Source organism: Lissotriton helveticus, chromosome 7 (genome assembly GCF_964261635.1).
Source record: "Lissotriton helveticus chromosome 7, aLisHel1.1, whole genome shotgun sequence".
Classification (NCBI taxonomy): domain Eukaryota; kingdom Metazoa; phylum Chordata; class Amphibia; order Caudata; family Salamandridae; genus Lissotriton; species Lissotriton helveticus.
The window spans coordinates 1,402,899,820-1,402,921,132 of NC_136068.1; positions in this window are offsets into that span (position 1 = coordinate 1,402,899,820).

Below are 21,313 nucleotides of genomic sequence, written 5' to 3' on the forward strand. Positions count from 1 at the left end.
GAGAAGAACTAGCCCTCCCCTCTTTGACTAATGGTTCTTGTTGCCTGTCCCTTCTGTTGTCATTTAACAGAACTATTTAGCCTGCTGAAAGGGGTTGTGTTCCGACCGCTGGTTGGTGGAGACATTTTGACTATATTCTGGACCTGCGTTGTCGCGTAATGCGTCATATGACGCGCCGCGTTAGCGCATCCGGAAGTCATCCGGGGCGCGCAGCGCGTAACGTAAGCATAACAAGTCATGTGACTTGTTAATAAAACTTTTCATTGGTTCATTTTACTTTTCTTATTCTAATGATGAAAGGCTTGGTCATATGACCTAAAAATTACGCTTTTTATTACTTCCGAACATTATTTTTTCTTAAATATATGTTATAATGTTCCAGGCTAATGTACTTTCCCGGAAAATTTACAACTGTCCTGCAAGTAAAATATATTCTTTTTTCGAGAAAAAGAGCGTTTCTTCGTCCCATGACGGAGCCGTTGAGCAAAAGAGGGTCGACCTGCTGTCTTAGTCGCCGATACGCCTGAATATGAGATTCTTATCGATCACTTTATGTTGCAGGAATAGAAAACACAACAGCCCTTGACCATTTATCTTTACTGCGTTCCTTCGTATTATACCTTTTACCCTTCATGTAATTGGTCTGCTTTATTTCACTTGCCTTTTAATGATTCTAAAACAGTGACTATTATTAAAAACTTTACCAATGTATATACTACTACCATGTTTTCTTTTAAAAACCTTTATTGTGAAAATTTCATTATACAAATACGAGCCTATAACCACGTGGGCCGGCCACGGAGCAAACTGTAATCGTATATGATGAGTAGATATTTACACTGTAGAGGAACGTAACGGGCGGGCCATTAGGTTGCAAGAACTAAGGTGTCTAACAGTTACGGAATCGGTGGACGTACATTTTATAATTAAAATACGACAGGGCCAGTTACAATAAAATTATCTAGATATACATTTGCGGGCAAGTACCATGGGTGACGTTAATTCGAACTTTCAATAGTACAGTAATCAATAACACATCAGAACTTAATATCAATAGGGATGTCGAAATATTCAATCAATTCTCGTCCCCGCCCGCCATGTGCTTCAAAACTGCATACGTATCTCGTGATTTCAAGGTTCTGCAACCAGTGAACAACAAGGAGTTACGAGTCCCATTTATTCCGGCTCCATTTTGGGCGAGGACGGGCAGGTCCAGGATATAGTCAAAATGTCTCTACCAACCATCGACTATGATGATGTTCATATGCTGTATTTATTAGAGTAACACTCATCTGTCCACATGAAATTAATTTGCCACAATCTAAACATGTCATTTTAATCTTTCCAAAGTTCTTCTAAATATTTGGGACCGTTTCCCTTGCCTCTGATGCTGTCAGTGCCACTTCTTTGATGAATGTACTAGCAGGTCAGGGGTTCTCCTCCAAATCTCTCTTTTATGCAGCACTATAATTAATTGGTGCCACCTCTCCATATGACGATGCATGGTATAGTTACCATAACTATATTTTTTTTCGGTTCCTCTGGAGAGTTCATCGTGGCAGATGAAGCGTGTAATGTACCGGGCATTTACCTTTTTTGCATGTACAGGAAAGGAAAAAAAAACGAGCGTCCGAGTTCTAAGGTGTCCCAGGGCCATTTTAGTGGACCAGGCCCAAATCCAAAGAACAGGCCGCCATTTTGAGAGTCCTGTTGCAGCCGCCTGTCGCTGTAGCATCAAGAGCGGCCGAAACTCAGCTGAATGGCAACTGAAACGGTAAAGGGGCGCCCCACTACAGCAGACGAGCCTCCACCTAGGAAGGCCCGTTCACGCCGCCCCCCCCCCCTTCGGGCGCCCCACGCCGTTATTCGGAGCAGTATTGTAGGATGGCCACACCAGTGCAGCAACTTGCTAGACACCACCTCGGTGGTAACCGAATCTCAGCGCCTTGTGGTGTCTCCTATTCAGAAAACATTGTTGTGCTGCCTTCGACCTATTCGCCGTAAGTGCGCACGCAACTCAGCTGCATAGCTTGCTAGACACCACCTCGGTGCCATCCGTATCTCGGCGCCCCACTGCAGATGAAGTGCCTCTCAACTATGAAACCACCACGGTGACATCCGGATCTTGGCGCCTTGTGCTGGTTCCGGCCTATTCACACATCGGTCCGCTACTGACGCCATCTCACAGGCTAATGGGGCGCCCCACGCCGAGTTTCAGCATTGTAGGATGACCACACCAGTACAGCAACTTGCTAGACATCACCTCGGTGCCATCCGGATCTTGGCATCTCAACGCCTAGTGGTATCTTCCATACAGAAAATATTGTTGCGCTGCCTTTGGCCCCATTCGCACATCGGTCCGCAACTGACACCATCTCACAGGCCAACAGGGCGCCCCACGCCGACTTTTACCATTGTAGGATGGCCACACCAGTACAGCAACTTGCTAGACATCACCTCGGTGCCATCCGGATCTTGGCATCTCAGCGCCTTGTGGTGTCAGTCAGAAAATATTGTTGCGCTGCCTTTGGCCCCATTCGCACATCAGTCCGCTACTGACACCATCTCACAGGCCAACAGGGCACCCCAAGCCGACTTTTACCATTGTAGGATGGCCACACCAGTGCCACAACTTGCTAGACACCACCTCGGTGCCATCCGGATCTTGGCATCTCAGCGCCTTGTGGTGTCTTCTATTCCGAAAATATTGTTGCGCTGCCTTTGGCCCCATTCGCACATCGGTCCACTACTGACGCCATCTCACAGGCCAACGGGGCGCCCCACGCCGACTTTCAACATTGTAGGATGGCCACACCAGTGCGGCAACTTACTAGACACCACCTCGGTGCCATCCGGATCTTGGCACGTTGTGCTGCCTTCGGCCTATTCGCACATCGGTCCGCTACTGACGCAAACTCACAGGCCAACGGGGCGCCCCACGCCGACTTTCAGCATTGTAGGATGGCCACACCAGTGCTGCAACTTGCTGGACACCACCTCGGTGCCATCCGGATCCTGGCGCGTTGTGTTGCCTTCGGCCTATTCGCACATCGGTCCGCTACTGACGCCGCCTCACGTGCCAACGTATTTTCTCCGCATTTTATAACCTATGCCGCATAACAGGTCATGTGACTTGTTTATAAAACTTTTCATTGGTTCATTTTACTTTTGGTTTCCTAATGATGGAAGGCTTGATCATATGACTTAAAAACAACACTTTTCATTGGATGAAAACTTTTTTTTTTCCCAAACGATGAAAGCCCCACCTTGTTTCTGGATGTTTCAGACTGAAGCTGGCGTCAGCATGAGAGCACCACCATCTCGTAGCTCCGTCGTGGTCATTCCGCGAGCAATCATGGCAGCCGCTCCCCACCAGAAGCCTACAGGAGTCGGGGGCCCCCAAAACTTTTGATGAATCCTCAAGGCGGAGGGGACGCTTTCGAGAATGGGGTCCAAGACCTAGCAGACAAGCGTCCAATTTCCAAGGTGTCCCAGGGCCATTTCAGTGGACCAGGCCCAAAAAGGAAACAGCCTGCCGCCATTTTGAGAGTCCTGTGACAGCCGCCTATCGCTGCACCGCAAGAGTGGGCGCAACTCAGCTGAATTGCGGCTTTTGACACAGTGGACCAAAAACGGACGGAATGGCAACTGAAACGGTAAAGGGGCGCCCCACTACAACAGATGAGACTCCACCTGGAGAGGCCCGTTCACGCCGCCTCCCCCGGGGCGCCCCACGCCGTTATTCGGAGCAGCATTGTAGGATGCCAAAACCAGTGCGGCAACTTACTGGACATCACCTTGGTGCCATCGTTCTGCTGCCTTGGAACTATTCGCACAACAGTTTGCTACTGATGACCCACCCCCCGCGACACCCCACGCCAGAAATCTGGACGTTGTGCTGCGTTGGGACTATTCGCACAGCCGACCGCTACTTCGTTGTTTTTCCCTAAAAATGTTTATATGTTATTACTGTTTTTGTTTTCTTGTATATATTTATAAGTTATTAAAGTTTTATAATCTTACTACTTTGTCGGAGTGCTATATATTTTTAATGTGACACATAATTGTAAAAACTTTGATGTACAAAGAGTCATCCCTGGAATCTTCCGCTTCAGGCTCGGTCCCCTCCCCAATGACAATACAGGATGGTTTTCAGATAATAGGAACGCGTCTGCTGTGACGGATCTCATCGAGTGTGGGCCTTGATCTACTATAACTCCTTTGAAGAGGGGTGATTCTTTACAGCTGGGGCCATAAACTACATCTGCAGGGCTAGCTGATACCCTAGGACCGGCCTGGACAATCGGACACAGAGGAAAAGGAGTGTCAGAGGGTGCGGTAGTGAATAGGGCGAAAGGGAGGTGTCGGGCGGGCACAGGGTGTGATTCTCAGGGAAGAGCAGCGCAGATGGGGGGAGATTTATTACCCATGCATAAGACAGAGAGCGGGGGTGACCACTGCCTGGGGGAGATGCTTGCGAGGGTGGGGAGCCATGCTAAGGATCGACAGTGTGCACAGAGTGGGTCTGGTCAAGGCATCTAAAATGACTGCCGTGCACGACAAAAGTGTGGCATTTGAAAAAAGACAAGATGGCGCAGACAATGTTTTTCAACACTTCCTGATTTCCTTCGAATCCAACGTTAACAGACGTTGGGGCATATTACCAAAGTTAAGCGATATTTATCCCTAACGATGCTTAGCAACGATTTTTTTACCGCTAAGCATCGTCAGAAATTATCGCAGATAAACCTTGCTATTATCAAGGTTTATCGCAAATACGATAAAAAACGACCGCAATGCATTAATATCGCTGAAAACTCAGCGATATTCATGCATTACCGAGCTAATGCTCTTAGCCATGTTATCCACCTCCCATTGCATAACATGGCTAAGAACTGCTCAGGGCAGGTGCTAGCTTTTGGAGATATTCGCGCTTATCGCGAATATTTCCAAAAGTTGATAATAGGAGATAGCGATGTTAGCGACTGTTTCCAGTCGCTAACATCTTGGCTTGCCCACTTTGCATGTCATTAGTGATAAATATCACTCACATGCAAAGTGGGGCCCAAGATGGTCGCTATCTCCTACTAGCCGTCTCTAACTGGTGTTAGCAACAGCTAGGTAATACAGATATAATTTTATCTCCGCGAAGCGGAGCGCTGTTACAGATATATATCTTGTTTTTGAACGTTAATTTCTCAAAATCCACTGAAGCACATATATTGAGACCTAGCAAAGGCACATCGAGCTACCAGTCCCTACAATTTTGCCAAGTTTCGTGCAAATCCATTCAGCCATTCGATTATTATTATTATTTATTTTTTTGCCCCGCGGGGCCCTTTTAAAACCTCCACATCAAACCTAAGAGGTCAAGGAGGATCTACTATGCCCCCTTATGGTCATTTGCCCCTTCGCTTTGGCCTCCTCTTGTCTCTCGATCCTACCGAGAGACAAGATGGCGGCCGCTACGGACTGTTTGCAATGTTTACAAACGCCGGAGAACCAATCAGCTTCGCAAACCTCCGTTACGCGAAGCGGAGCGCTGTTACAGATATATATCTTTTTTTGAACGTTAATTTCTCAAAATCCACTGGAGCACATATATTGAGACCTAGCAAAGGCACATCGGGCTACCAGTCCCTAATATTTTACCAAGTTTCATGCAAATCCATTCAGCCGTTCGATTATTATTATTATTTTTTTTTTTTGCCCCGCGGGGCCCTTTTAAAACCTCCACATCAAACCTAGGGGGTCAGCGAGGATCTACTATGCCCCCTTATGGTCATTTGCCCCTTCGCTTTGGCCTCCTCTTGTCTCTCGATCCTACCGAGAGACAAGATGGCGGGCGCTACGGACTGTTTGGAATGTTCACAGACGCCGGAGAACCAATCAGCTTCGCTTCACAAAGCTCCGTACCGCGAAAAGTCCGCGAACCGGAGCGCTGCCCGGTCCGCTGTTACAGATATATATCTTTTTTTTAACGTTAATTTCTCAAAATCCACTGGAGCACATATATTGAGACCTAGCAAAGGCACATCGGGCTACCAGTCCGTACAATTTTGCCAAGTTTCGTGCAAATCCATTCAGCCGTTCGGGCTAAAAGTGAGGCCAACCGCCCTATGGAAAACTCAATGTTAAAAACACGTTTTGGGACCCCCCTTTTTTCTCGGCCCCCCCTTGACGAACCCCCCCCCCAAATTTTCAAGGGCTGCTCAGAAACAAAATGTGCCATTTTCCTGAAAATTTCAGCCAATTCCGTCCACAAACGCCAAAGTTATTAGACATAGAATTTTCAAAAATCCCATAGAGAAAAAATCCTAACTATATATACCTACTGGTGACTGCCAGTAGGTAATATATATATATATATATATATATATATATATATATATATATATATATATATATATATATATATATATATATATATATATATATATATATATATATATATATATATATATATATATATATATTACCTACTGGCGGTCGCCAGTAGGTATATATAGTTAGGATTTTTTCTCTATGGGTTTTTTGAAAATCCTAACTATATATACCTACTGGCGACCGCCAGTAGGTAATATATATATATATATATATATATATATATATATATATATATATATATATATATATATATATATATATATATATATATATATATATATATATATATATATTACCTACTGGCAGTCGCCAGTAGGTATATATAGTTAGGATTTTTTCTCTATGGGATTTTTGAAAATTCTATGTCTAATAACTTTGGCGTTTGTGGACGGAATCGGCTGAAATTTTCAGGAAAATGGCACATTTTGTTTCCGAGCAGCCCTTGAAAATTTGGGGGGGGTTCGTCCAGTGGGGGCCGAGAAAAAAGGGGGGTCCCAAAACGTGTTTTGAACATTGAGTTTTCCATAGGGCGGTTGGCCTCACTTTTAGCCCGAACGGCTGAATGGATTTGCACGAAACTTGGCAAAATTGTAGGGACTGGTAGCCCGATGTGCCTTTTGTAGGTCTCAATATATGTGCTCCAGTGGATTTTGAGAAATTAACGTTTAAAAAAAGATATATATCTGTAACAGCGGACCGGTTAGCGCTCTGGTTCGCGGACTTTTCGCGCAACGGAGCTTTGTGAAGCGAAGCTGATTGGTTCTCCGGCGTCTGTCAACATTCCAAACAGTCCGTAGCGGCCGCCATCTTGTCTCTCGGTAGGATCGAGAGACAAGAGGAGGTCAAAACAAAGGGGGAAATAACTATAAGGGGGCATAGTAGATCCTCGCTGACCCCCTAGGTTTGATGTGGAGGTTTTAAAAGGGCCCCGCGGGGCAAAAAAAAAACAAAATAATAATAATCGAACGGCTGAATGGATTTGCACGAAACTTGGCAAAATATTAGGGACTGGTAGCCCGATGTGCCTTTGCTAGGTCTCAATATATGTGCTCCAGTGGATTTTGAGAAATTAACGTTGAAAAAAAGATATATATCTGTAACAGCGCTCCGCTTCGCGTACTTTTCGCGTTACGGAGCTTTGCGAAGCTGATTGGTTCTCCGGCGTCTGTCAACATTCCAAACAGTCCGTAGCGGCCGCCATCTTGTCCCTCGGTAGGATTGAGAGACAAGAGGAGGCCAAAGCGAAGGGGGAAATGACCATAAGGGGGCATAGTAGATCCTTCCTGACCTCTTAGGTTTGATGTACCATTTTGCCAAGTTTGGTGTAATTCCGTTCAGCCATTCAGGCTGTAGACGTATGTAAATGTCCTATGGAAAATTGCATGGGGAAAACACATTTGAAAGTGTTGAAATTTAGAACCAATTAAAATGTTACTTTGGTTTTGTATTTGTGTGTGATGAAAGTTAATTGGTTATGTATATATGTCAAATGAGAGGAAACCACAGCCATTTTGTGATACTACTGTCTGAGGTACATTTGTGAGGAATTTTTGGTGGTGAATTTCTGGTGTTTGATTTACACAGTACTAACACTTCTGCTACTTTTAAAAAGGTGAGTTGTTAATTTGTATGGGGAACTATGTTGTACACTTGAAGATAATTTGAAAAATGTTTTCTGTTATTTATTTGCAGTCCTTCTGTTATACTAAATACTTGATAAAGTTAGTTTTATATTATGTATTACTAAAGACGATAAATGAAAGTGATTATTTTTTTCTGCAATTTACAGCAAGCAATTTCAAAATAAAATGGCTCACAATGAAGAGACCGTGGCAATTTCTTTTGAATTGTCCAACACATTGATTGAAATTGAGAGCACCAATAATGAAATATTGTCACAAGGAGGACATGACTTGTATGATTCCATTAGATTGATTGAAATGGACAGCACCAAGAATGAAATATTGTCACAAGGAGATGACTTGAATGATTCCACTACATTGATTGAAATTGAGAGCACCAATAATGAAATATTGTCACAAGGAGGAGATGGCTTGTATGATTCCATTAGATTGATTGAAATGGACAGCACCAATAATGAAATATTGTCACAAGGAGGAGATGACTTGAATGATTCCACTACATTGATTGAAATTGAGAGCACCAATAATGAAATATTGTCACGAGGAGATGACTTGAATGATTCCACTACATTGATTGAAATTGACAGCACCAATAATGAAATATTGTCAGAAGGAGGAGATGACTTGAATGATTTTTTTGATCAATCTCTTGATGGCGAATTTATCGAGTGTTTGGAGACCATAGAGTTACAAGAATCATCATTGGAGACTTTTAATGAGGACATTGCTGATGAGGACATGTTACTAGTTCTTTCAAATTTAGAAAATTCTGAAGAATAAATTTATATTTAGAAATCAAAAATTGTTTGAGACATTATTCATTTTTATTTTTAATTTATGAGGTTGTAGCGAAGTGATTGTAGTATAAAATGAGACTTATAGTATAGAGTGCAACATTTTTATGTTACATGGTAAGTTTACTCATATTTACTTCCCTTCTGCCACTATATTATCTCCAATGTGTATTTGACATGTCTTCTTCATCTCCGGCCTCCTTTCTCTCACTGTGTGTCTCCGATGCATCTTATCGCTGCTATTTTGTGTAATTACAGAAGAGAGTAAAATAAAATAGTTCGGAACGTGAAAAGGGGGCAAAGTAGAGTACTCCTCACCCCCTAGGCCTTTTTAGGCGGTCCCAAAAGGATCAGTTTCTGCTTTCCTGAGAGATTATGGTATGAGTGCCATATACCACAATAACTTGCATTACAACATGCAAGATATCTATCTCCTATTACCAACTTTTGGAGATATTCGCGCTAAGCGCGAATATCTCCAAAAAGTAACACCTGCCCTGAGCAGTTCTTAGCCATGTTATCCAATGGGAGGTGGATAACATGGCTAAGAGTATTAGCTCGGTAATGCATGAATATCGCTGAGTTTTTAGCGATATTCATGCATTGCGGCCGTTTATTATCGCATTTGCGATAAACCTTGATAATAGTAAGGTTTATCTTCGATAATTTCTGACGATGCTTAGTGGTAAAAAATTGGTTGGTAAGCATCGTTAGCGATAAATATCGCTTAACTTTGGTAATATGCCCCAACGTCTGTTAACGTTCGATTCGAAGGAAATGAGGAAGTGTTGAAAAACATTGTCTGCGCCATCTTGCCTTTTTTGAAATGCCACACTTTTGTCGTGCACGGCAGCCATTTTAGATGTCTTGACCAGACCCACTCTCTGCACGCTGTCGATTCGTAGCATGGCTCCTCACCCTCGTAAGCATCTCCCCCAGGCACTGGTCACCACCGCTCTCTGTCTTATGCATGGGCAATAAACCTTCCCCCATCTGCGCTGCTCTTCCCTGAGAATCACACTCTGTGCCCGCCCGACACCTCCCTTTCGCCCTATTCACTACCGCACCCTCTGACACTCCTCTTCCTCTGTGTCCGATTGTCCAGGCTATCAGCTAGCCCTGCAGATGTAGTTTATGGCTCCAGCTGTAAAGATTCACCCCTCTTCAAAGGAGTTATAGTAGATCAAGGCCCACACCCGATGAGATCCGTCACACCACACGTGTTCCTACTATCTGAAAACCATCCTGTATTGTGATTGGTGAGGGGACCGAGCCTGAAGCGGAAGATTCTAGGAATGACTCTTTGTACATCAAAGTTTTTACAATTATGTGTCACATTAAAAATATATAGCACTCCAACAAAGTAGTAGGAATATAAAACTTTAATAACATATAAATATATACAACAAAACAAAAACAGTAAAAACATTTAAACAACGAAGAGACCGTGGCAATTTCTTTTGAATTCCTGATGAGGACATGTTACTAGTTCTTTCAAATTATGAAAATTCAGAAGATGTTGCCTGGGGGTGGGTCGTCAGTAGCAGTCTGTTGTGCGAATAGTTCCAAGGCAGCAGAACGCGCTGAAATCTAGATGGCACGAAAGTGATGTCTAGTAAGTTGCCGCCCAGCAAATAACGGCGTGGGGCGCCGCGGGGGTGAGTGAGTCCAGTAGGCACCACAGCTATTCTTACCGGCATTGCAGAATTACTGCTGGGGACAATGCCTGTGCTGTAGCAGGGTCACAGCAGAAACAAAAAGGATTCTGTTGAAGATGTTGTTGGTTTTCAATTTGAAAACAGTTCTGGTGTCAACTGCTATGCTAATGTAGTGGTTAATGTATTGTTTTCTCTAGAAAATGTAAAAGAGGGGGAGGCAGTCCAAAGTTCCGTTAAAAGGGCAAAGGAAAGGATCGGTGGTTTGAACTATCAGTCAAAAAGGGGAGGGGGTGCAATAATTTTTCCTACCGGGTCACACTGTGCTTTCACCGGAAGTGAGGTCTGCAGGATTGTAGTAATTCAAAGTGAGGCTGGCGCCAGCATGGGAGCGCCGACGTCCCGCGGATACAGTTTCGTCACTCCATGGGCGATCATGGCAGTCATTCCCCATCGGGGGTCGGAGACTCCCGCGGCTCCTCTAGAATCTTCAAGGTCGTGGAGGACTACGGTGGTGGAGTCAACCAGTGACCGGGCCATTTCTTTATGTTGGGCCCGCTCTTGCCAGGTCGACCGCCATTTTGAGAGTTCGGCAGCTACCGGCGATCGCGGGGTCACATGAGCGGACGGGCTCCACCCTGCCGGGCGAGACGTTGCAGCATGGCCACAGTGGAAGAACCGTTATCTAGGTCGTTCCGAAACTGTGCAGCACTGTAGTTGTTAGGATGCCACCGCCTGGAGCGCTGAGGGTGCAGCTGGGAAGCCTCCACCTGGGGAGGCGGGAGAGGCCTGTTCGCACCGTCTCTCCCTCCCAGTGCACCCCACGGCGTCTCGCTTGAGATTTGTTATGGCCGGACCAGGCGATGAGGACGAGGGGGGGGTCGGAGGCATGTGCAAGACATCCCCCTCCAGTGTTGTCGCAGCCATTATAAAAGAAAGAAGTGTCCCGTCCGTCTTCGGGCCGGGCTTCCGGTGGATGTCGGCCGGACGCCCCTGGCTCTGGCCCCATGAACGGGTTTCTTGGTTTATCGGCTGCAGCCGGATCCCGTCGGCCTCGGCCCCCCGACCGTTGGTGGTCGGACCGGAAGAGCATGTGGCGGGACTACCTGCAACTCTCAAGGGCCACCGCGGCCGGACTGGGAGAGAGAGGGGAGGGTCGAGGAGACATTCCCCCCCCCTGCAACTGTTCAGCGTTGTAAAGGCAATCCCCTGGCCGGGTCCCGCTGGCCTCGGCCTCTCCTTCGGCTACACCCTACGTTAGGATCTCCTGGCCGAGGCGTGGCAGCAGGACCTGCCTTATATGGGCTGCTCCCGGCTGGGCGTAGCCGGAACCCTGCCCCACCTTGGAAGTTTCCAGAGTGGGGGTGGATGTTCTACTGACTTGCATTTTCCCTAGTCTATCGATTTTTTTGGCGTGGCAGGCGGTGGGACAGCGAGGGGTGATTTGGTTTCTCTTACTGTTTTTCTGGTCTCTCACCAATGGCATATTTTAACGTTTTCTTGTTTCTAGGACATTAATAGGTTTTATCATTACGTTATGTTATCGTTTCTTTGTTCGTTGTTTAATAAAAGTTCATGTTCATCAGTGGCCTACTGATTTTCGTTTTCCTATTTTTTTCTTTCCAGGTTGTTTCATGGTAAAGTTTCTGTTAACAGGATACAGTGATCACTTCGTTATTATTGCATATGTCCTTTTCACTAGGGGTGCTCTCTGGTCGGGCCAGATGACGTATCTCTAGTAAATGGTCCGGGTGAAAAAGGTGCATCAATCAGTGGGGAGTAGATAGGCATGACAGATTACAACGGGGGAGAAAGGTCCGCATTACATACCCTTTCACTACTTGCAAAGATTTTCCTACGTTTATTTGCAAACAGGGAATACCTCCAAAAAGAACTAATTCCCAAACAGTCAATGTTCGGACAATCAATCAATCAATGAGGAATGAAATAGGTACGACGTGTTAAAGGCTTGCGTTACCTACCCTTCACTATCTGCAAAGGGAGATAGAATATTCCTATTCTTCCTCGTTTGCAGGTAGAGAAGATCGTTAAGAGAATTAACTTCGAACAATTCAATGCTCGATTGAAACAATCAACAAGGGGTACTGTGAACACAAATGAACGCCGCTTATATACATACGCATTGCTATTTTCAACAGGTTGTTCCTAATGTTTCTATTTTAGCGAGGTCAAAAGAGATCCCATTAGTGGCCTACTGATTTTGCTCGATTCCTTTTGTTTTTTTACACGATTTTTCGCTATCTGCAAAGAGTAAACAGAGTATTGCGACTCTGTGCTTGTTTGTAAATAGAGAATGAACCAAAGAGAACAATCAATCAAATGGAGAGAGAAGCAGGCACGACGGATTACAAAGGGGGAAAGGGCTGCGTTAACTACCCTTCACTATCTGCAAAGAGAGAGTACTCCTAATAGAAATGAGGGGTGGGGGGCAGCAATCAAAGCAGATCAGTGTGCATAAACACGAAAAAAAAAATTCTTACCACGTACTTGACATTCGACAGCTTATGATATTTGCTATTAAAAAACCATTGAAATTCACTGAAAAAACCATAGGTTATAGACCATATATAGTTAGGAATTAGCATTTACAAAACCTTGAAAATTCACTGAAAAAACCATAGGTTATAGACCATATATAGTTAGGAATTAGCATTTAAAAAACCTTATTTTACTCACACAAAACCATTGAAATTCCATATATAGTTAGTTGCACTAACTATATATTGCGCACCCGCAATCCACTGCTGATGATGTCACATATTACATCATTCATGACATGGTCAGTGACATCACTGATGACATCACTGATGACATCTCAAATGACATCACTGATGACATCACTGATGACATCTCATTTGACATCAATGACCACATCACTGATGATATCATTCATGTGACAATACAATGCATCTCCTCACATTTTAATATAACCTCTGTTTCACCCAGTGTTAAAAACAGAGTATAATTTTTGAAACCATTGACACACCAATACTAGTTACTACATACGTACTCACTGATTCCTACGTCTACACACACATTCACTCATTCACCCATACAATCATTCATACATACAATCACTCATGTTTACAACACAATCATATGCACTCATACACCTATACAGACACTCACACTCTGCCACTCATCCATGGAGTTACTCACACACCTAGTCAGTCCTGTAAAGAATCAATCACACTTCCATTTTCTACTCTATACAGTTAAACATAGAGCACCTTACGTTTTCGACCATATACTAACACATACTTACTCTCTTATACAATCATTGATACAAGTACACATTGATCTGTACAGAGTCACACACCTCCCAGCCAGCCACACACACACTCAGTCTCCCATGCAAATACTTGGGCAATCAATCAATAACCCATATAGTTACTCATATAGCTACTGATCAACACATGCAGCAGTTTACAGAACAACAGACATAATAATGCACAAATTAAGACAGTTTAGTCACTAACCCATGCACTCAGTGAGACACATTTAATCACTCACTCATACATTCAGTCATGCACCTACTAAATCCTTCGTCCAGACACTTATACATCCACTCATTCTTCAATATGTAAGACATATTTTAACTTTACAGAAACATAGTCACTGGATGTTGTCATCAGTGATGTCATCAGTGATGTCATTTGAGATGTCATCAGTGATGTCATCAGTGATGTCACTGACCATGTCATGAATGATGTAATATGTGACATCATCAGCAGTGGATTGCGGGTGCGCAATATATAGTTAGTGCAACTAACTATATATGGAATTTCAATGGTTTTGTGTGAGTAAAATAAGGTTTTTTAAATGCTAATTCCTAACTATATATGGTCTATAACCTATGGTTTTTTCAGTGAATATATATATACATATATATATGTATGTATATATATATATATATATATGTATATATATATATATATATATATATATATATATATATATATATATATATATATATATATATATATATATATATATATATATATATATATATATATATATATATATATATATATATATATATGAAATAGCAAACGCCCTGGAGCTTGGAGGCGCACTCGACGATTCTCTCCCTTCCAGGCTATAAATGCTGCCTGCCAGACAAAGTACATGTTTCATTAAAGTTGTTGCCGACGCGTTTCAGGGCCATAAGCCCCTTCTTCCTGGGCATTGAATGATACACATGAGGTCTGCATTTCATTTCCGGCATTTTTATTGAACCATACCTCCCACATGGGCGTGTCTTGCATTACACACTCCGTCGTGCTATGGGGCATGGAGTCCTTTATGCAGAAAAATTTTTTTTCTCTCCTTTAAGTAAGTTCATGCGTATATTCAAAGTCATTATCTTTATATTTTCTCTGAGTGAGTCACCTTCTTTGGAAGCAGGTTTTGTTCGCATTGTTGGAGAATCGTGCCGTTACCCATTCTGAGCAGTTCAGATCGTCGGCCTCAAACAGCTGGGAAAACGCAGTCAGTCCCAGTTGATGATGTTGCTGCCTCCCACGGCCAGAACACCGTGTATAAATGAAATAGCAAACGCCCTGGAGCTTGGAGGCGCACTCGACGATTCTCTCCCTTCCAGGCTATAAATGCTGCCTGCCAGACAAAGTACATGTTTCATTAAAGTTGTTGCCGACGCGTTTCAGGGCCATAAGCCCCTTCTTCCTGGGCATTGAATGATACACATGAGGTCTGCATTTCATTTCCGGCATTTTTATTGAACCATACCTCCCACATGGGCGTGTCTTGCATTACACACTCCGTCGTGCATTATGGGGCATGGAGTCCTTTATGCAGAAAAAATTTTATTCTCTCCTTTAAGTAAGTTCATGCGTATATTCAAAGTCATTATCTTTATATTTTCTCTGAGTGAGTCACCTTCTTTGGAAGCAGGTTTTGTTCGCATTGTTGGAGAATCGTGCCGTTACCCATTCTGAGCAGTTCAGATCGTCGGCCTCAAACAGCTGGGAAAACGCAGTCAGTCCCAGTTGATGATGTTGCTGCCTCCCACGGCCAGAACACCGTGTATAAATGAAATAGCAAACGCCCTGGAGCTTGGAGGCGCACTCGACGATTCTCTCCCTTCCAGGCTATAAATGCTGCCTGCCAGACAAAGTACATGTTTCATTAAAGTTGTTGCCGACGCGTTTCAGGGCCATAAGCCCCTTCTTCCTGGGCATTGAATGATACACATGAGGTCTGCATTTCATTTCCGGCATTTTTATTGAACCATACCTCCCACATGGGCGTGTCTTGCATTACACACTCCGTCGTGCATTATGGGGCATGGAGTCCTTTATGCAGAAAATAATGATGCACAAATTAAGACAGTTTAGTCACTAACCCATGCAGTCAGTGAGACACATTTAATCACTCACTCATACAGTCAGTCATGCACCTACTAAATCCTTCGTCCAGACACTTACACATCCACTCATTCTTCAATATGTAAGACATATTTAAACTTTATAGAAACAAAAAATCACTGGATGTTGTTATCAGTGATGTCATCAGTGATGTCACTGACCATGTCATGAATGATGTAATATGTGACATCATCAGCAGTGGATTGCGGGTGCGCGATATATAGTTAGTGCAACTAACTATATATGGAATTTCAATGGTTTTGTGTGAGTAAAATAAGGTTTTCTAAATGCTAATTCCTAACTATATATGGTCTATAACCTATGGTTTTTTCAGTGAATTTTCAAGGTTTTGTAAATGCTAATTCCTAACTATATATGGTCTATAACCTATGGTTTTTTCTGTGAATTTCATTGGTTTTTTAACAGCTAATATCTGTAGCTGTAAAATGTATTCTTCTTTAAATCCAAAAATATATTTTATATGTTTATGAATAATTTTTTTTTTAAATATTTTTTTTTCTTCGTTCCCGCTTCGCGAATCGGGAAGCTTCCCGTTAGCTGACCTTGATGCCGCGAAATAGACCGCGAGCCGGTAAACGTTTCTTTACCGCAAGTGCCGCGTTAGAAAACAACATCGTGACGCCTCCCGTCCGCATGACGTTTCACGTTGTCGCGTGATACGTCATATGACGTGCTACGTTAGCGAACTGGTACGCGAAGCGAGTCGCAAAGCGCAGGTTTCTGGAAGCAAACCGGGAGGCCCTGCAAAGCGCTTAACGTAAACACAGCAAGTCATGTGACTTGGTAATAACACTTTTCATTGGTTCATTTCACTTTTGGTTTCCTAATGATGTAAGACTAGGTCATATAATCTAAAATGAACACTTTTGATTGGTTGAGAACTCTTGTTTTTCCCAAATGATGAAAATCCCTCCTTCTTTCCTCACTCTGACTTTCATCATTGTGAGAGAAAGACCCTTTGTGATCACTGAGCAATGGCTTCTTTAGTAGCTTCAGCTGGTGCTTCCCCACCACCTCCACCACATCCAAGGAAGAGTGGACCACCTGCTCAAGTTATAATTCAACAAGAAGAAGAAGAAGAGGAACAGGACGACGAGCACGAAGAGAGGCAGTTTTTGCCTGAGCAGCCCAGGACGTCTCACCGGAAAGAAAACTTCATTTGGCAATTTTTTAAAATTCCCAAAGGTCAGAAAAAAGTAAATGCAAGATACGTAACTTGCCTTATATGTCAAGATAGACTGTCCAGAGGAACCGAGAAAAAATACAGTTTCGGAAACTACACAATGCATCGCCATATGACTAGGTGGCATCCTAACAACTACAGTGCTGCACAGTTTCGGAACGACCTAGATAATCTCCCTATTATGGCCAAAAGATCTGTTGTACCGGAAGTAACGGGACCAGAGGGCAGGGAGATGGTGCCAAATATACAAATGAAATTTGGTGAAGTAAAACACATCTGCGTATTTTGCGATGGATTCATTTCCTACGGAGAAAAAAGCATCACTCTGATCAACAGAGCTATTGAATATCATATGCAAGTTTGTACGAAACGCCCAAAATAATAAATACTTCTTTTTTTGTTTTGTTGCTCCTGTTGAGCCCTTTACAATGAATCGTTTTCATTGCCCCCTCCAAGAAAAACCCAAAAAAATATAAAACTGTTAAGAAAAATTCAAAAAAAGTAAAAAAATGTTCCGAAAAATAATAAAAAAAATATAAAACAACAAAAACAATAAAAAAAAAAAGTTCTTTTCAGAACTACCTCCCCGTTATTAAAAAATTGGTACAATATTTGGAACTGTGCCAACCTCTATTTCTCTTAGTTCGCTTCCCAGTTCGCTCGCCGGTACGCGAACCAGAAGCGAACCAAAAACAGTAAGTATAAGGGAAGGAAACAGACACTTATGTTAAAAGAAAGACAGCTATAGGGGAGTAAACTAGAGATACTATTACCCGTAATCCACTGCTGATGATGTCACATATTACATCATTCATGACATGCTCAGTGACATCATCAGCAGAGGATTGCGGGTTTTTTGGCAACGTGCCTTATCCACGGTTTAATAACGCTGCCTTTTGCTTTATATAAGTTTTCAAATTGTATGAAATATATACCAATAGGTCGTTATGAACCTTTAGGTAGTGCTTTTCTTCATGAGGTCTGGTCGCTTCCATACACATACAGATGTTTCAAAGATGATCAAGAAGTTTATCTGAATGGAGAGGAATGCACTGAGACGCCAGATCATTCACTAATGTGTAGGCACATACAGTTACACAGTTCATGCAACAAACACCGACCAAATATGGCTTGCGTGTTGCAAGGCACGCCAGTTCCTGCTATCATCCCCACGTTCAAGTTGTTGGAAAATGGTAGTTATTTGATGCTCAATAATGAAGATTGTTCTGAGTTAATTAAAAGTATTCCTTTTATCGTAACAGTAAGTGAACGGGTTATTTGCTGCAGAAATGTTCTATTTCCTCCCACACATGAACATAGGGAGTTTTCAATCTGGCCACAAATACCAACCTTGGGACAGATTTCAACGGCATGGCAAGAATAAGAGCTCTTTTGTCTCAGAGAGAGGTGGCCTTGAGTTCGGCCCGTGAAACTTTCGTGCTTCACATAGCGAACACCCGTACAGAGGTGCAGACCCTTTTCAATTCAGATTTGCCTTTCAATTTCAGCAACATGGTTCCGACTATCTTTAACGCATCCTCCACAAAGACCCTGGCGCACTTTACTAAAGTTGTTACCAGTGGTCTCGTGACTTCATTTGAGAAAATCTTTGGAGTCATCCCTGCTTCCTTTCATTCTATTTTCTCCACTCTGGTTCGTGGATTGGCATTTTTACTTGCATTACCAGCGGACGCTCTTGTGCTTTTTTACATTTTTAAATATGGATGTCCCTCCTATGCAACCTCCCACCCTGCAGCTGCTGACACTGTTCCGCAATCGCATGCTAGAATATTATGGCACAATACCGTTGGTGATATTAAGCACGGCATATGGATTATCTTTTCGATTCTCCTACTTCACCTGTGTCCAGCCTGTATTTCACTGCCTGACCTGTGATTTCGATTGGGCCATTGATTTGTGTCTCTGCGGACCGGTTTCTCCTGACGTCGACTTTAATCAGCTGATGACTCCTATCATTACTCACGAGTTGGTTTGTCCTGGCGAAAGGATTATGGCTGTGGCATTGATGCATGGACTACTTGGTCCCTGGAATTTACTGGCGGCAGCACAGTCTTTCTTGGAACAGAGCTTTCTTGAAAACCCACTGAGCTGTCCTCTGATGGTGATAGAGGATCCGGTGCTGGGAGAGCACGTATGTTCTTTTCCGCTTTTAAATTGGATGGCTGAACTGTTTTCGGATGAAGACGGTGACTTCCTATTGGAGGCTGTTGCAGCTTATTTTGCATACACAGTTATGTCATAGACCTTTTTCATGTTTGATATGCTGAGTACTAGCATTTCATTGACAATTCATTGACTTATTTGTCAAGTTTTTATTATTTACCTTGCCTATTGGCTTAAGACTCGATAAAGTACTTGGCTGTTTTATTTTTCTTTAGCATTACATTTTCCTAGTTTTTAATGCTTTACCTTGCGGACCGTCCACATATAAACTTGCAATCTGCTCTCATGAGATGGCACTTCTATTATCTTATTCAGTTCGTTTCCGGATCATGGGGAGGTGTCATCTAGGTCCTGGATATCTTTACACCGTGTTAAGTTAGCATGGGCTCATTACCGGTTTAAACGCCATTTTTCCTTTTTTGCAACTTCTGCACACGACACTTAGTTGTTGCTTTAGCTTTCCACCTCGTAGTTCATCATGGTTTACATGAGAATAATATGTTATTGCTCTACTATCTGCTTTGCTTGTTAAACTATATCTGTACAGCGAGTGCTAAAGTTTCAAGAACAACACGATACAGAATTGTTATGAGGTCTGATCTCCACGACTTCATACTCATAACATAAGTGCAACTTCTGCCAATTCTGGGCATGAGGCGGGTTTTATATTGCTTTGCCGAACACACATACACAACAGTTGATGCGGTTCACATGAAGAGAGAGCTGGTGTATGCTGATGTGATTCCTTCAAATCTAAGACACTAAAGTATGGGCACGCCCTAAACCAACACAAAGAGACCTTCTTAGCAAATAATATAATATGTGTATATGGGAGGGTGAGATATAAGCAGCCGCGGGCCGTGGAGGGAGTTACGGTGAGGCAGGGAGGCGGGGAGGGGGAGAAGCAGGGTGGAGCCCTCTCTACCTTGCCCCTCCCCCTCCCCGCCTCCCTGCCCCACCGTAACTCCCTCCACGGCCCGCGGCTGCTTATAAGTGTTGCTAACTCTTATTCATTTACAGCATGTTAACATACTGTCACCATTCGCTTTTTATGTACTAGTAACTATGCTGGTAATTTTGCTACTGATAATATGTGTACTTGTATTCTCCACCCTGCTTCTCCCCCTCCCCGCCTCCCTGCCTCACCGTAACTCCCTCCACAGCCCGCGGCTGCTTATAAGTGTTGCTAACTCTTATTCATTTACAGCATGTTAACATACTATCACCATTCGCTTTTTATGTACTAGTAACTATGCTGGTAATTTTGCTACTGATAATATGTGTACTTGTATTATCTAAGATACTACGCCTGAGAAGACGGCATTAGTAAATAAACATTTCAAATACACATGTGTTCTTCTTAACTCCATGTTCTGGTTTCTAAGAAATATATAACGACCGACTGTTCATGAGTTCCACGTATCCTGAGGTACTATAAGTTCATATTCTGGATTGTCTAAACATTGAGAGTTTGTTATATCCAATGTGACACTGTACCTAGCTTGCTAAGGAGTTTTTGATTACTAACGTGAGTTTTGGGACACCCTAATTCGCCGAGGTTCCAATCCTCTGTCCACAGTTCTGTGTGAGAACAGAAACCCTGCGACAGGGGCACCCCCGACCCTTGCTGGAGCTTCATCACACTTGCGATACAACTCCAGCAATGCGCCACCTTTACGGCACAGATACATCACGCATCTGTGCTGTTTTTGCCCCATGATGCGCCGCATTGTAAATGCAGCACACCATATGTGACGGAACAGCGGCACAGAATGACTAACACATCCCTGGTGATGCGCCAGTCATCATAAATGTATCCCTATGCTTCTTATCTTGTTAGAGATGAACCGCCATATGTATCATCAAAGTTTTTTGCATTTCCTAAATAGCGAACTTTAAGGAATAAATAGCGATTCTTTACCATTCCTAGTTTGCGATTAGCTATTTGCTAATTACAAATTACCCATTCATTTCCTTCATTTCCATAGGGCGGTTGGACTCACTTTTAGCTCGAATGGCTGAATGGATTTCCACGAAA